The 17376-nt window shown below is 47.7% G+C and overlaps 1 protein-coding gene across 1 annotated transcript in view; it reads left to right on the forward strand.

Annotated features, from left to right (window-relative positions):
- Positions 1 to 17376, forward strand: part of SLC2A9 (solute carrier family 2 member 9) — a 206051-nt gene that overhangs the window by 75882 nt on the left and 112793 nt on the right.

Below are 17376 nucleotides of genomic sequence, written 5' to 3' on the forward strand. Positions count from 1 at the left end.
AATTGAGGTGTAGGCATTCTTACACTACTACCTCCCTCTTCCCTTTCTCTACCCTATCAATATAGTTACAGCACAATATTTTATTAATGACTGGTTAATATTTATATTGTGATAATGTGCCCCAGTTGCTTTCCTTTTTCATGCAACTTTTTGTTTCTCCTAGAGTTAGTAATACCTTTGTTGTTATTCCTCACTTTCTTAGTTTTCTTTGTACCTACAGTTGATATTTTTTCAAATGCTGTAATATTAAGTATTTGGCAATAAGTTTGCAAAGTGCTAAAATATATTGCAAATGCTCTATGAATTTGATTTTTGTACCTCAGTCTTCTGGCATGTTGTTTTAATCTAAACTGCTTGTCTCTGGTCCTACTGCAGACCTGTCCTGGGTTTCCTATGTCTCTCTAGAAGATAAGATCCACTGTTTTTTGGGTCCCATGTCTTCTTCATTTATTTTCTTGCTTTTCTGAATCATTTCCTCAAGTACTTACCTAAGAAAACATGAGGGAAGGAAAATCTTTTGAAACTTTCCATGTCTAAAAATTATTCTACACATACACCCAGTAGATGGTAGGTTAGATAAGAACTCTTGGGCGGTTATAATTTTAAAGGCATGGCTCCCCTATCCTCAAGTATCTGGCAATGCTGGTGAGAAATCTGATGACTTTATTTTTGCTCACTTGTAAGTGAACTATTGTTTACTTCTGGAAGCTTCTAGAATTCCTTTTTATCTCTTGTTTTATAATTTTACAATGTATGGCCTTTAGTGTGGATCTTTTTCCTCCATTGTGCAGAGTTCTCAGGAACCTCTTTCAGTATATAGACTCATGTCCTTTCATTCTGGGAAATTTCATTTATCACTTCTTTGGTAGTTTTTCCTCTCCATATTTCTATTTTTCTCTTTCTCAAAATCCCTGTAAGTCAGATCGTAGACTGACCTTCTAATTCTGTTGTTAATCTTTCCTTTCCTTTCCTCCATCTCTCTCTCACATGGGAGTTTTTCTCATATTTGTCTTCCAACTTACTTATTGTGTGTTTTTATTGTTTGTTATCATATTTTTAATTTCTAAAGGGATTTTTTGCGTGTCACTTTTACGTGGCATCCATTTCTTGTTTCCTAAACACAGTATCTGCATCTATATCACAGTAGGTATTACTGATGGGGCTTTTGTCCCCTACATAAATTATTTTGTCCAGCTACTATATTTTCTGCTTCCACTCCCAATTTCTTTCTTTTCGTTGGTTTCTTTTGGTCTCTCTTCTAGTGCAGGTCAGAGACGTCCTCAAATGCCTGGTGCTCCCATCCAGAGTTAAAATAGGCTGAGCAGAAGGTGAGGGATGGGGCTCCACTCAGGGAGAGGAAAGTGTGAGCAGCATTGTTGTCGGCAGGCCCTAGTACATCAGTGGGAGATGGCTTTTCCCTTAGGAGGCTGGTTTCTCTAAACAGAACAGGAGGTCCATGTCTTGCAGGAGCAGAGTCAGATGCAGGTGATTAGAAGCTCTGAGACTTATTTTCTAGTTTTCAGCTTCATGTTTTGTTGCTGGGCCTGGTGTGCCCATGCCTGAAGGTACCATGGTCCCACTAATTGTGAGAGTGAGCCAGTCTACCATAGGGAAAAGAGCTGACTGGCTGCAGGCATGGGCAGAGGATGAGGGTCCGTGCTCTTTCACACAACCACACCTGCTTTCAGCAGTCCCTTGTTCTGAGCATTGGGGTCTCGCTTCCTCTTGGTTCCCCACAAGGGCTCAGATTGCCCCTTTCCCCACTTTGCTATCCTGCCTTGCTCACTGTCGCCACTTTTGCTTTCTTGTTCTCACAGTTAATACCATCGTATTCCTGGACTGTCACTTTCAGGAATCAGAGAAGGTAATGGGTAGTCTGTCTTATTTATCAGATAATTTCCACGCCTTTTTTTCTCAATCCTTTAATACCCAATATAGAAAAGGCACCCAGGAAACTTCTAATAAATGGATTGTAGAATGTTCAAATTATAAAATGCTAGACAGAAAACACAAAGGAAAGCCTGCAGTATGCATATCATTATGAAGGATAGAGACTCAAATGGCACCCAGCCTCCTCTTGAATGCCTCTAGTAAGAAGCTTTCACTACTTGCAGAGTAGTGGTTTGTAGGAGGAGGGGGTATGCTTCAGAGCGGCCTATGATACTTATTTAAAAAGGAGGGACCTGAGCCCTACCTAAGACCTCCTGAGTCAGAATCCTTATGGAATGTCTGATGAACTCAAAAAGGTTTCTACCTGCTCACCCACATTTGGAACTGTCGAAAAGTGGAGGTCAGACCTGTCAGCATGTTGGGGTTCAACACAAGGCCTGGCTACATGAGCAACAAGTCAGCCTGCTTTGCTCCCCAAGGGAGCTTAGGGGTCTGCAGTGCTGACACCCACTCACCTCGGGTTGCAGCTAAATCTTCATCTAGGGGAAGAAGCAGAAAGAGGCCTCACCCCCTGTGTATGCAAGCCTTTATGAAGTTAGCTCCACCCCGCCAGCCAGTGTGGACCAATGGTGCCCACCCAATAACCCAGTAACTGGTGTGGGGGTGAGTATGAGGTAGAGCAGAAAGCCAGGAGTAGGCAAAGTCCCTCTTCATGCAGCCCAGGGCAGTGGAGAGAGAGGGTGCCCCATACCCCTCCCAATCTAGGTCTAAGCAGGTGTAGTTTTAAACAAGTTTTCCAAAGGGACAAGTATGCTAGAACCCCACATCCACGGCCTGGCGCTCCGGCTAGTGTGAAATGGTAACAATGGTAAAAACTGTGCTACTCAGAACTGGACACCAGCCTGAGCACTTTACATACTACCTATTTCACTGTCATGAAGGTCTATAATGTAGGTTTTGTTATCCTTATTCTACTGATAAAGACACTGAGGATTGTAGAGGTTAAATGTCATGTCCATAGCAAGAAGTCAAAGCCAGTGGGGCTTGGCACCAAATGCCTACACCTGGGCTCACCTGGGCTCACCTGGGCCCACCTGGGCTATTCCAGCTCTGTAAAAGACGGGATAAGGTGAGGCTTTGGGACAGGCAGGTTGATGCCATGTTGTCTCCAGTCATTGCTCAGCTGTCATACCATGGGCAAAGCACTTCCCTCTCCGGGCTTTTGTTCTCCACCTCTTACCCATGGCCAGGGCAAAAATAGTTTCAGGGCCATCTGCAAGACAGAATGATTCAGAGCTAATTTCTGCCCCATTGCCAAGTCCGTGGACCAGAGTAACAGATATGTGACCTGAAAACTTAAAATTTCAGGATCAAAGAATTTAAGTACTCTAACTCATGACTCATAGAGACATGGTCAAAAAACATCAAAATCATAAATGCATATGATTTTAGGGCTTTTGCAAAGCACTTACAATACAGGAGTTACAGGATATTTGGCTCATACAGTCCTTGAGTCGATATTGACCAAGCGGGGGCAACTGCAGGGGGTTGAGTGTCAAACTCTTGGTTCTGGCCTAGGTTATGATTTCAGCGTGGTGGGCTGGAGCCCTGTATCAGGCTCCGTGAGCTGGGAGTCTGCTTGAGGTTCTTTCTCTCCATCTCCCTTTGTCACTCCCCCCATGTCCTCTCTCTCGCACATGTGTGCTTTCTCTCTAAAATAAATAAAGTCTCAAAGGAAAGAAAGAAAGAAAGAGAGAGAGAAAGAGAGAGAGAGAGAGAGAAAGAAAGAAGAAAAAAAGAAATTAATTGACCATAGCAGAAAGATCTGACTCCTGGAATGCAGAAATCTCTTTCAAAAGAGCTCTAACTTTGTCATTTTTGTTATTGGCCAAACACTTACCAAGCTCTCACTTCATGGAAGACACTCTGCTGTGTGCTTAATTTTACAGATAAGCAAACTGAGGAACAGAGAGGTTAAGACTGGTTACACAGTCGGTGAGTCTCAGGATGCAACCCCAGGTGGTCTGGCTTTGGATTAGGTTCTTGGCTTTTCCAGCACAGAGAACTTTATCAGTTCTACCCTGGAGCTTGGAAGCCAGAGCCCTCTCCCTCTCCACCTTCATCATGGGCTCACCCCTGCTATTTCCATAGCTACTCCAATTCTGCAGCCATTCACCCAAATATTAAATAAATCCATTGTAAATTCCCTGTCCCCTCTGACAAGTTTACTTTTCAAGGTTTTCTGTTTTGGGTTTTGGTTTTTTTGGTTTTTTTTTTTTTTTTTTTAGATTCCTATTTAAAAGTTTACATACCTTCTCTTTTCATTGGGAGCAATGGAAAGCATTTACAAAATCTGGGTACTGGCATCTTTAGCTTATTCTTTAAAAACAAGAGCATGTCTTTTAGATAAAAGAAAGTTCTCAAAAAACCTGAATACCTAAATACCACTTTTTTTTAAAGCCAAACTTTAATGAGCCCATAATCACATTTTGATATTGACCCCACAAGTCTCTGTGTGTAGAGCATGGCAAAGTTTAAGTCTCAAGAACCAAATAAGACCAGTGTGGAGCTGTACTGTAACAATATTTTTCTCTTCCTAAGATGCGTGTTTTGAGACTAATAGTGAGTATTTCTTTAAGGAGGGCATGTATTGCATGGAGCACTGGGTGTGGTGCATAAACAATGAATCTTGGAACACTGAAAAAATGAAATTAAATTTTAAAAAATTACCTATTCCAAAATGATTCCAAGAACAAAACAAATGTCTCCCCAAAATTCCAGAAAGTGACAACAGAGGTGAGGAAATTGATTCGCCACAACCAGACACAAGAGCGGCCTTGCCTTTTGAAATCATGTAAAAGTGGGGAAGGAATGAAGCCAGAAGCACTGGATGTCAGTTTAATTCTGAGAGCTGTTCTGGTAAAAGCTGCAATAGGAAAGTAGTCGGAATTCATGGCCTCAGTGTGTGACACCGGGAGTTGTGCAAGCTTTGTCATCCAAGCTTGTTTCTTTTACCTACTACCCTCTCCCAGTGAGCATTGCAAGACCAGCACTTGTCCCTAGTGGTTAGAACACTGCGTCCCAGGTACACAAGCAAGAAGCCACATGTCTTTATTTTCCCACGGCCCACTCAGTCCAACCCAAGTTCACACTCCCTGGGGCCAAACAGAGTCTCCTGTGAAAGGCTTCCTTGGGCACTTCACTTCCTTCTCCGGGTCATATTTGGACTGTAAGGCCTACACGTGCTCTGCTGTTTCTCCTAGTGTTTCTTCTGTGGCTCCTTCTGTCTGGGAGGGAATCGGCTGAGCGGATTACGCTTGCCCAGCCTCCTGCCCAGTCCAGATGTCCTTGTGGTAGCAGGTGGCTCTGCCAGTGATAGATATCCTCTCTCTGGCCAGCCAGGCTGAAGGACCCTTGATGTTGTCTGCAGCTGTGACTCTTGGGGACCAGTCTCCTTAGATGTCCATATAGCCATCTCCTACAGGAAGTTCTGCCATTTCCACAGAGCTTTAAGCAAAAGAAGGACAGTTTTCAGCTCATCACAGAAACTACACTCTTATGTTCTTTCTCAGTTCTGAAGACTCAGATCACTCTGTTTTCTCTTATTCTTTCCTCTCAAACAATGCCTAGACTTTCAGTTCCTGCCTATTCTTTCCTTGGAAAGCCTTGAGTGGTTCAGAGTCTGGATCACAAAAGAACAAATTTGGGAGTTAGGAAAATGTTAACCTTCTTTCCATCAGAAATGAATATGTTTCTCCAGAGCAGAAACATATATTCTGCCTGGGCTTTCTCATCCTGCTAGTCTGACTCGTCAATGATTCCTGTTTAACTCCTGATCAGCACACACTCTGGAAGCTGTTTTGTTTGTTTTAAGACTTTATTTACTTGAGAGAGTGAGAGAGAGAGAGAGAGAGAGAGAGAGAGCATGAGAGAGGGAGAAGCAGGCTCCCTGCTGAGCAAGGAGACTGACGTGGAGTTTGATCCCAGGACTTTGGGACCACAACCTGAGCTGAAGGCAGACTCAAGGGACTGAGCCACCCAGGTGCCCCAGGGCTAAGTTTTGACTGAGCATTATCCAGTAGCCCAAGCACAGTTCACCAAAAGAGAGCTCCATGTGCTCCTGTTGGAAATAGAGTCACCCCAAGTCTGTCCTCCCCACCCCACCCCCCACCAGATAAAACACAGCTACCACCACAACAGGAAACATTAAAAAAGAAATAGACATTACATGGACATAGGTCCCAACATCACCCACTCACTGGCAGTTCTGGGCACGTCCAAGATGCTTCTCCCTGTCCTACTCAGAAAGTGACGAGATAGAGGAGCACCTGGGTGGCTCAGTCGGTTGAGCATCCGACTCTTGGTTTCAGCTCAGGTCATAGTATCCGGGCTGTGAGATTGAGCCTCACATCAGGCTCCAGGCTCAGCTTTGAGTCTGCTTGAGATTTTCTCCCTCTGCCCCTACCCCACTTGTGCTCTTTCTCTAATAAAATAAATAAATAAATAAAATCTTAAAAAGTGACAAGACAGTGAACACCTGTGGGAATAGTTGAGCTCAGGAATAGATGGTCAGAAATTAGCAAGACAGGAAACAACGTGTGTTGGAGAAGATGTGGAGAAAGGGGAACCCTCTTACACTGTTGGTGGGAATGCAAGTTGGTGCAGCCACTTTGGAGAACAGTGTGGAGATTCCTCAAGAAATTAAAAATAGAGCTTCCCTATGACCCTGCAATTGCACTACTGGGTATTTACCCCAAAAATACAGATGTCGTGAAAAGAAGGGCCATCTGTACCCCAATGTTTATAGCAGCAATGGCCACTGTCGCCAAACTGTGGAAAGAACCAAGATGCCCTTCAACGGGCAAATGAATAAGGAAGATGTGGTCCATATACACTATGGAGTATTATGCCTCCATCAGAAAGGATGAATACCCAACTTTTGTAGCAACATGGATGGGACTGGAAGAGATTATGCTGAGTGAAATAAGTCAAGCAGAGAGAGTCAATTATCATATGGTTTCACTTATTTGTGGAGCGTAACAAATAACATGGAGGACATGGGAAGATGGAGAGAAGGGAGTTGAGGGAAATTGGAGGCGGAGATGAACCATGAGAGACTATGGACACTGAAAAACAATCTGAGGGTTTTGACGGGGAGGGGCGTGGGAGGTTGGGGGAGCCTGTTGGTGGGTATTAAGGAGGGCACGTATTGCATGGAGCACTGGGTGTGGTGCATAAACAATGAATTCTGTTACGCTGAAAAGAAATAAATTAAAAAAATAAAAAGGAATGGGTGGTCAGGGAAGGCTTCTTTGAGAGGTGGCATTGAAGGTGACTGGTTGGAAGGAGCAGGCTTAGAAAAATGGGGAAGAGGTCCAGGCCAAAGGATGGCAAAGGCAGGGATTAGGAAGAGAAAACATGGCTGGGGACTGGAGTGAATGGGGAGGGTGGTATAAGACAGAGGTCAGAGAAATAGATAGGGGCCAGATATGGTGAGAAAAATGGCTTCAAATCTTTTGCTTCTGGGGCACCTGGGTAACTCAGTAAAGTGTCTACCTTCAGCTCAGGTCAAGATCCTGGGGTCATGGGCTCGAGCCTCACACCAGCCTCTGCTCGGTGGAGAGCCTGCTTCTCCCTCTCCCTCTGCCACTCTCCCCGCTTGTGCCCGTGCTCTCTCTCTCTCAAATAAATAAAATCTTTTTTTAAAAATAATCCAACTTTTTCTTCCCAAAAACCCACAAAAAGTTTTGTTTCCATCCATGATTAACCCTCCTACTTTAAACCACCAAGAAACTGACGAAATATATGAAACTGGTTTTTAAAATTGGGCAGCAGTGAGTGCAAGCCAGCAGTTCTGAGAGAAGGGAAACAAATAAGGGAGACCTCACACCTGCCTCAGCAGCATGATCAGGGGGAAATGCTGGAGAGGAAGGAGATACTGAGAGGAGAGAGACAGAATCAACTCTGGATATCAGCAAAACACAAATACAAAAACAGCAAGCGATCTATTGCATCAAAAATCAGGCCATGGCATTCCTCAAAGTATTCATTTAGAAGCTGGTATGTCTAGAAAGAACAACAGAGCTGGCCCAGCCAATCTTCTGATTGGGCTGATGAGGGAACCATGGGAATGACTTGCTCAAAGACACAGGACAGCCCAGGGGCAGTAATGACAGTCAGTCAGTCAGTTATACCAAACTCGGGCATAGCTCCAACTCCATGACAGACACATTCCAGACGCTTTGCACATATTGACCTATGTCGTTACAACAATCCTGCCGAGTGAGTTGATCGGCATCATACCCATTTTGCAAATGAGGAAACTGAGGCACAGAGAATTTCAGTAACTTACCCAGGGTTTCTCTGCCAATGAGCAGCAGAGCTGGGACAGAAATTCAGGTGTCCTCAATCAATGACCCACCACTTGAACAGGGGATTCAGTGGCTGCTCAGGGCAGGCAGACCCCTCAGCCTGAGACCTCTAGCCCCCACACTGAGGCCCTGGACCCCAGCCCTGCAGGTGCTCTCACATGCAGTCAATGTGCTGCTGGCCAGTGATCTCTGATATAATCAGCTTCTCGGCCACGTTGGGCTCTAGCAAGAGAAATAGGCACAGGGCCAACATGAGCCCATTGCCACATTAAAAGGGGTGTAACAGAGGCCCGTGCCAGTGGAGCACCATCAAGGGATCCTTTAATTCTGCCTGCAAGTGTCCGGGCAGGCCTCGCAGGGAGGTTTGCAAGGATGAAGCAAAGAATTTGCCAAGCAGGTCAGAAGTCAAAGGTCTTCCAGACAAAGGGAACTGCACCTGCAAAGGCTCAGAGGTGTCAGAGACCAGGAGCTCTCTGAGAGAGCCTGGAACCCCTGGGGATGGGAAGGGGCCAGGGAAGGAGCTGAAGCTGCAGTGCTGGCCACGTGGACCGCCTTGAGTGCGGGCCTGAACAGTATGAGCCTTATTATTCTGGTAGTTTCTTTCCACGACAGGGTGTGGCTTCTCCTGAGACTCCCAGACACAGGCTATGCTGGTGCTGGCTGGCCACCTTCGCTGGTCCAACCAGCCTTTTCTCTCAGGCCCTTCCACCCACCTGCCTGCTTGTGGGGATGCACAGCCTGCGAGTGGGGATGCCCCTGTGCTTAGGGGCTGGTGACAAGAAGCAGTGCCAGAAAATAGTCCTTGGCTTGAAATCTCTGCGCTTTCTTTGGGTTTGGTCTCCTAACATTTAAGGTATTTGAAAGATAAGGAGAAAGAGTGAGGCTCTGAAAAGACCCTTTTTCATAAAAAACAGTAATACAGAGTGGAGCCTCTGCTCATCTGAGTGCAACAGGCACCCAAGGGGCTGGGAAGATTGGCCTTGCCACCTGCGCCTCTGTTCCTGCTGTTACTGCCCTCCGCCTGGCCCCGTCCTTCAGGACATGCGCCCGGGCTGAATGAATGCAACATGAGTGAGCTGAGGAAAGGAGATCCTAGCAGCACTCTGGAAGTCCGGGCTCACACCCTACATGAGCTGAGAGCCAAGGGCACTCCGGTGGGTGGGGGGGTAACTCGATGCAGCCTACATCCCACAGATGAGGAGACAGTGCCCTAGATAAAGGGGTGCCCTGCTCCTCAGTGCGCTCAGCAGAGGGCCACCAGGGCTGTCTGTGTCCAGAGTAGGAGTACCAGCTAGCTAGACAGAGGCCCTGGGGGAGAAAGCAAACAAGGAGAAGGGGCAGTGGCTGGTGAAATTCAGTGGGGGCCCCTGGGAGCTAGTATGCTGGTCCTCAACTCCTAGACTTCCTGTGTGGATCTGAGATGTGAGTTTCGTATACTCAACCCAGACTCCATGTCAGGCTCAGGGCAGCGGGTCTAACCTCAGCCCACTCTTAATTAGGATGGGCCACCTGCACTGGCTCAAGACCACAGCAAAGGGAAAAAAGAACTATCTCTTGGCTCCCACCTGTGTACCAGGCCCATGCTTAGGATATCATCTCTGTCACCCCCAGAACAACCTGCAAAATAAGTGTTCATCACCGTCCGCATTTTCTAGTTGAGAGAACTGTGATTCTAGAAAGAGTAAGTCATTTGCTCAAAGCCCCATAACTTGTAAGGAGAAGAACCAGAATTTTAAAGTTGGAGCTAACTCCAAAGCTGAACAAAGCTACAGAAGGGAAAGACTGGCATCCAAGGTCACAGAACTTTTGGTAACCTGGGATGCTCCTTGGCCTTTCATGCCTCACGGGGCGCCTGGGTGGCTCAGTGGGTCAAAGACTCTGCCTTTGGCTCAGGTCATGATCTCAGGGTCCTGGGATCAAGCCCCATGTCGGGCTCTCTGCTCAGTGGGGAGCCAGCTTCCCTTCCTCTCTCTCTCTGCCTGCCTGTCTACTTGTGATCTCTATCAAATAAATAAATAAAATGTTAAAAAAAATTTTTTTCTTTTTAAATCATGCCTCACACCATACAGAGGCCCTAAATTGAGGTCAACAACAGGAAAATGCAATTCACATGGATGTCCTTATGCTTTTAAAGCCTCAGAACAAACCATATTTGTCTCCCTTTCTTGAGTTCCACTCGGAGGACACTATCTGATGGTAGATGGCCCACGGTGGGGAAGGTGGAGGAGGTGGCAGACAAAGGCATGGTGTGAAGAGTCTGAACAATGAGACCCAGAAACCAGGATGACTCAGCTAGAACACAGAAGGCTGACAAAGGGATTAATAATGGGCTTCAAGTGCAGAGAGCTTTATTTAGAAGAAAATGGGGCTACCTACCTAATTTCACAGGAAAGAGAAAGGCGATCTCTGTAAATGTAAAGTCAGGGAAGTCAGGTCTGCCTCAGCAAAGTGCAGCTGAGGAGTCCCTTCCGTCCATGAGGCTAGCATGGGGGTTGAGAGTGTCGTGCTGGGTACCATACCGCCTGGGGTTAGTCCCCGCTTGGCCATTTAGAACATGCATGACTGTGTGAATGAGTTAACTTCTCTGTGCCTCAGTTTCCTCAACTATAAGATACGGATGAAGGCAGGGGTATTGAGAGGATAAAACTGAGTTACTGTGTATGAACCACCCAGCAAATCTGAATGCAGTGGGTGCCAGTCCCTTGCTGTAGGTTGGCTCAGAAAGGTACTCCGCAGGACCACAACCTTTTAAAACTGCGTGGATTTCTCTCTCTTACATGGAAAAGGGACAATCTTGGTTTTATGGGAGATCTTGCTGCAGGATCCACTGTTCTCTCCACCTCAATATCCTTATCAGTACAACGGGAATAGTAGCTTCTGACCTTACCATCCCATACAACTGCTTGAAAAACTAAGCAAGGCATAGGACAACAAAACCCTTTGACAAGCAGGAAAATGTTATAGGAAGGGGGGCGGGGATCTGGCCTGTCTTAAAAAGCAATTATCGGTCACTACTCGGGTGCTTCCCTCACACCTAAAACTCACAGCAGCTTTCTGAGAGGTGAGTGTTATGCCCTTGGAGGGTAATGTCAGTATTATTCCTCACACAGGAAAGGGCAGGAGTACTCTGAAAGCCCATGTTCTTGAGATCCCTATTATTGTTCTGTTGAAATAGAATCAGAACCTGAATACACACAAGAATAGTGATTCTAGAACAATACGTTTGCTACAGTGATTTGAACGATAGTAGCCTGGATTGGGCTCTGTAGGGTCAGATGGTATTGATTTCTGCACGACCTAGAGTGGAGATAGTGACAGATGGACCCATTGGCAAGGCTGTGTAGACACAGCTGGGCACAGATTCCCCCCTCCAGGGCTCTGTAAAAGCTGAGGCCAGCAGGGTCCCTCTCTGAAAGGTGGTTATAGGGATGGCAAGGTCAAGGGATTCCATGCACTTTTGTGATTGAGGCTGATGCCCTTGGAAGACCTAGCTCAACAAGAGAGGGGCATTCACACATTTCCCCCAGCATCCCTTCTGCAGGTGAACACATTTCCACACTGTTTTTCCTTATGGAATGGCTGCCCTAGCTCCTTGCCTTGATGGAATCCCTGATGTTTTGGTAATAGCCAGAGCCATCGAAGCTGAGCTGGAGTGATCTCTGATGAGTTCTGTATAGGATTCTCTCTGGAGAAGCAGGACTGGGTTGAGCCCAATATTATCTGCATATAACTTCTCTATTCATTCAACAGCTACTGTGAGGGAAGGTGATGGTGTGATGTCAGGAATAATGTCCTGGAAGGAGACCCATGTAGGAATCAGAAGAACCAGGCTTTCATTCGGCTGCACTCCGCCCCGGTTTCCCACATGACTTTGCATCAGTTGCCTGACCTTTCTGGGCCTCAGTTTTCTCTTTTACTTATTTCTATATATATTTATCTTTAGACTTGATTTATTTTAAGATTTTATTTATTTGAGAGCCAGAGAGAGCATGAGCAGCAGGAGAAGCAGAGGCAGAGTTGGACTCCAGAGCATGGAGCCTGATGCAGGTTTCGATCCCAGGACCCCGAGACCAAAACCGAGCTGAAGGCAGACAGATGCTTAACCTTCTGAGCCACCCAGGTGCCCTATGGACCTTGGTTTTCTCTTCTATAAACTGGAAATTGTAATAGTACCTCAGAGGGGAATATTTTTTATGGCATTTGGCCCTTTAATAGGATACCATTTGGGAAGTTGGAGCATTGAAAATACTAAAGTACTTTAAAAGCAGGGGTGTGTGTTACTTCACAGTTCCGTCTCCCGCAGTAGCACTGCTGGCCTGTGCCCTTCATCTCACCCAGCCTGCACTCAGTCAGCAAGCTTTAATTGGATGCCTGCCACGCGCCAGGGGCTGGACTGACACATGAAAGAACACGGCAGGGCGATGGCCCTGAGGAGCTCACTCTAGTCAGAGAGACATACCCAGAAGGAAATCCATCGCTACACGAAGTAATGAGAGCTTTATTGGAAGTCTGTACCTGGTGGAGATGTCCTCTATGGGTGGGAACGTTAAACATGGAAGGATAGGTAGGTGCTGTGGGTAGGGGGAAGGCATTCCCCAGAGAGGAAGCAGGCCATGCAAAGGCATGGCATCAGCAGGTAGAGTCAGGGAGGCTCTTAGATCCGATGGGCAGGACCAGAGCGGAGGCGCCTGCGCCCCTGTCCAGCCCGCATCAGGGCAGGCATCCTAGCAGGGTTCTGATAAGACAGAGCTTTATACCCCTGGCTGAGAGATTTAGGCTCCACCTCCAGGGCAATGGGAAGCCCCTGAAATGTCTTAGAGAAGTAACTTGGAACACCACAGGCACCTTACAGAAGGATCACTCAGGCTATGAAGGATGGAACAGAATGTGGAGGATTTGGGGACAATCGAGATGCTGCTGCATGAATCCAGGTGATCTGTGGGAAGGAGGTCCCCTAAGGGCAGTGCTAGCAAAAGAGAAGGGGAGGGAATGCATGAGAGAAAGACTGAGAAACAGCTAGTGGGGCCACGGCAGGGCAGGTGGCCAGTCAGATTGCAGTGGGAGCGCTGAGGGCCAATGGCAGGCATGTAGACATTAAGTTTCCAAACTGGGTTTCTGGACAGGTGGTGATCAAGTGTCAGGACCGGGTAGCTTGCGAGGTCAGAGACCCTGTGCTTGGATGTGGAGCCAAGAGTTGTCAGTGGTACTGCCACCGAGCACCTGGCATTAGAGGAGCCCCAGACAAAGAAGAGAGCTGTACATGGACATCGGGAGGCTTGGGTCCACAGGTGTGTCCTAGGTCGGGTTCCCCAGCAAAGAGACCCTGAGATGGAGGTCGGTGAGCAGGAAGCTGACTGGGAAGTGTGCTCAGCTCAAACCTGCCAGGGAGTAAGGGAGGTGACCCTCAGCAGAGGAGGGAGGTGAGCTGCCCTCAGTCATGCAGAGACCTTGGCCCACCTCTGGACCTCGGAGGGCCCCTCTGATTGTCCCACTTTCAGACAGAGGAGGAGGGGCAGGCCTTTGTGTCCCCACGTCAGCCAGCCCCTGGGGCCAGCCAGCCCCTGGAGCCCCCAGCCTGCTCCTGGGGAGGGGTGGGAAGGCTTGTTGGACAAAGCATCTTCCAAGGGTCCATCCTGGGGAGATCCAGCTGTGGTCCCACAGCCAACAGTACTCCTGGCAGTGGGGGATGAGCTCCTTGGTTCTGCACTCTGCACCATCATCCCCTGCAAGGGGAGGGGATGTCCCGGGCTCTCAGTGCCCCTGGAGACCCCTGGGGAGCATTAGCAGCCTGGCACCCAGGCCACACTTCCAGGCCAGAGAATCCAAGATTTCTAAGTAGAGGAGACAGTGGGCATCAGTAGTTCTTAAAACTCCCCAGGCGATTCCAATGTGCAGCTAAATTGATGAGGCATGGCCCTGTGGGAGCACTGGAAATGAACAGAAAGAGACCTGGGTCACATCGCCAGGTGCTTGAGGAATCTGGAGGAGAGCCAACAGAGCTGGCCTGGGGCTTAGAGAGAAGTGGAAGCCCACAGCAAGAATCTTTCTGGTGCCCTGCCTGTGTGTGTGTGGGCGGGGGGTGGGGGGCGATGGCCCAGCCCCTCTGAAATGTGCCTGGGATTGCCTTTAATCAGGTATGCTGAGGGGACAGACATGGAGACACTGCTTTTTTTTGTTGTTTTGTTTCCCCAAATTTATTAAACAAATGACAAAAATGAGACTGAAGTCCTTAGCTTTTTCTATTGTAAAATTTGGTGTATTAGACATTATCAATAAAATATTTAATCTCTAGTATTAAATATACACACAGAAAGAACAGAAGGGAACTGGATTAATCATATAGGCCAAGCTTGTGAGACTGGGTTAGTCAGGTGTTCACGGCAACTTTCCATGCAGAAGGGGGTGGTGAGCGTGAGGGACTGGGCCTTGGGCTTTGAGGTGTGTGTGGGGAGAGTAGCAGGTGTATGGTCTGCACTGAAGAGACACTGCTTTTGAAAGAAGAGTTCATTGTTCACAGTTCCCAAATGCAGGCCCGAAGCCACTCCACACAGGGCCCCAGGAGCAAGCACAGGGTCCCTCAGGAAGTGGAAGGAGGGAGGGGAGAGCAAGGCCTAGAGCCTTTATTTTGGTTTTGGCACCAGGTATGGGCAAGGCAGGGGAGATGAGCTTGAACAAGTTTAGGGCTGCATAGTTTGAATGATTTCAGGCTCGCTCTGGGCTGTAGGGGCCATCTAGCTGTCTGGGACCTGACCTTCGGGGAACTTAGGGCAGGAGAAATATTGGTTTATGTGTGACAGTTGGATAAAGGAGGTCACTGCGGGTGTGGGCTCTAGTTGATTTGCTTATGGAAAGCATGCTCTTGGCAGGTTGTTTCCAATGACCAGACTCAGCCACCCCTGGGAGGGGCAGTCTCTGCAGGATCAGTAAGGACCGGGATGCCAAAGCATCATAAAATACAGAAAATGAAAAGCATAATTAATAAACCTGCCCCGTGGGCTCTCAGCTTGGAGATCGGAGTGGGCTAGATTTCAGTAGCAGTACCCCGTGGGACTTAAACAACAGCACACAGTAGCCTTGCCCCTGGATTTCTCGGGGCTGCAGAGGACATGAGTCTTTAGAAGAGTTTCAGGGGTGCCTGGGTGGCTCTGTTAGTTAAGCATCTGCCTTCAGCTCAGATCATGATCCCCAGGTCCTGGGATCCAGGCCCACTGCCCAGTGGGGAGTCTGCTGCTCACTCTCCCTTTCCCTGCCCCTGCTCTCTCTCTCTCTCTCAAATAAATAAATAAAATCTTTAAAAGAAATAAAATAAAAGAGCTGCAAACTCCCAATTCAGAAGAACTCCAGGGGGAGAAGGGGTGGGATGGAGGGGTTGGACACGTGCCTGAAGTTGCAGAGGGGAGAGAGGAGTAGGAGAGAAATGAAAAGCAGCCACCCTCCCCACCCCCACCACCCCCTAGCCCCCTGGATTCTTTCTGCCGCAGCTCCAAGCCCAAAGCAGGCTTGGTTGGACTGGGTAACAGAAAATTTGCCATTCAGTCAGATTTATTTTGATTATTGTTTTGAAACTGAGCCTGAGACTGTGTCCTAAGATTAAGCCCCTGTGATGGGGCAGAGAGGAGCATCCCTACCAACTAAACATTAGAGGAACGTAGGAGACAAAAACCAGGGTTGTACTTTTTGAGGGCATCACGAATGGTGTGTGTGTGTAACATGTGTTGCGTTTGTGGGGTGCTGAGCACAGAACTTGGCCCGCGAAGTACTCGGCAAACATTCAGCTATTACTGTAATCTGATCCTGAATGTGATAAAATAGAAAAATACTTCATTTTGTCCCCCCGTTGGCTCTGTGGGGTAGGCTTCATTCTTGCCCTTCTCGCCTCCAACAGCACCAAGTTGCTGGCCCAGGAGCCTGTCCCATTGGTGGTCTGAGTGCTAACCAGCCTCGCCTCCCCTGTCCTGCTTGTCCGCGGGTAGAGGGCCTGTGGCCAGGTCTTTCCTAACTTCCTGACTTAGGGTAAGATCAGTGGTTCCAACTCTACTTAAGATTTTGAGCTGTCTCATCACAGTCCTGGAGGATAGTATTTATGGAAAGGACTGAAGTCATTGACAGCTTGGGGGCAGTGCGACCCAGAAGTCAATTTTAAAAAGGAAACCTTGCAGATTCAGAAACAAGATAATTGCATTATCGTGCAACACACTCATCTTACCCGAAAGTGAGTTGGAAATCATCCTGGCCAACAAGATGATGCATTTTTCTTTCCTCCTGAGTAAAATAAGCAGGGTTAAGAACCCTGACCTCATACTTTACCCAACATAGGAAGCTCTAACCGGTATCACGGAGACTCATCTGAGATTGACTTTCCATAGCACCTCGTGGTTCTGTGTTAGGCGAGTAATACATGTTCTTTAAAACATGCCTTCTGCTGTGAGCAGCTCCTGAAAAAGAGAGTGAGGGGCTATCCTCGGCAGTTTGCCAAGGGCTCTGTGTGAAGGCGATCAGTGTGTACAAAAGCCCCTTCCTACACTTGCTTGTTCCTCCCGCAGATATGCTGTGCCAGGCACGGTCTCTGACCTCAGGAGGCAAGCAGTCCGAAGTGCGGTACAGAATATGGAGTCCTGGGTTCTGTGCTGGGACCAAATGCCCAGGAGCACTGTTGAGAGCCACTGAAGGTTCTTCGGCCTGAGGCGATGGGAGAAAGTCAGATCCCATGTCTGGTGCCATTGTGACCCCTCCCCTGTAGCTGAGGCACCTGGGGTCAGGCTCCACGGATCAGAACTCAGGTTCTCAAGACCTGATGTTCAGTCACGGCTCCGTGACCAAAATGGGCCTCAGTGAACCGGGTAACCCCTCTGTGGCGCAGTGAGTACTTTTGAAATGTGAGCATGATAATGGTCTGTACCTCAGAGGGAAGTGTGGAAATTCAAGGAGATAGTCTAGGTAACGGGCTTCTTACCACACTCTGTCTCATTGAATGCTTACAGTGTGCAGGGTCCTGCTGAACCCTTGATAGATCCATTAACTCATGGGACACTCCTGACGACCTATGAATAGGCATTCCTGTTATCCCTATTTTACAGAGAGGAAGACTGAGCATAAGCACTTAGGGTGCCCAAGG

This window comes from Neovison vison, chromosome 11 (genome assembly GCF_020171115.1).
Source record: "Neovison vison isolate M4711 chromosome 11, ASM_NN_V1, whole genome shotgun sequence".
In the NCBI taxonomy this organism is placed as follows: domain Eukaryota; kingdom Metazoa; phylum Chordata; class Mammalia; order Carnivora; family Mustelidae; genus Neogale; species Neogale vison.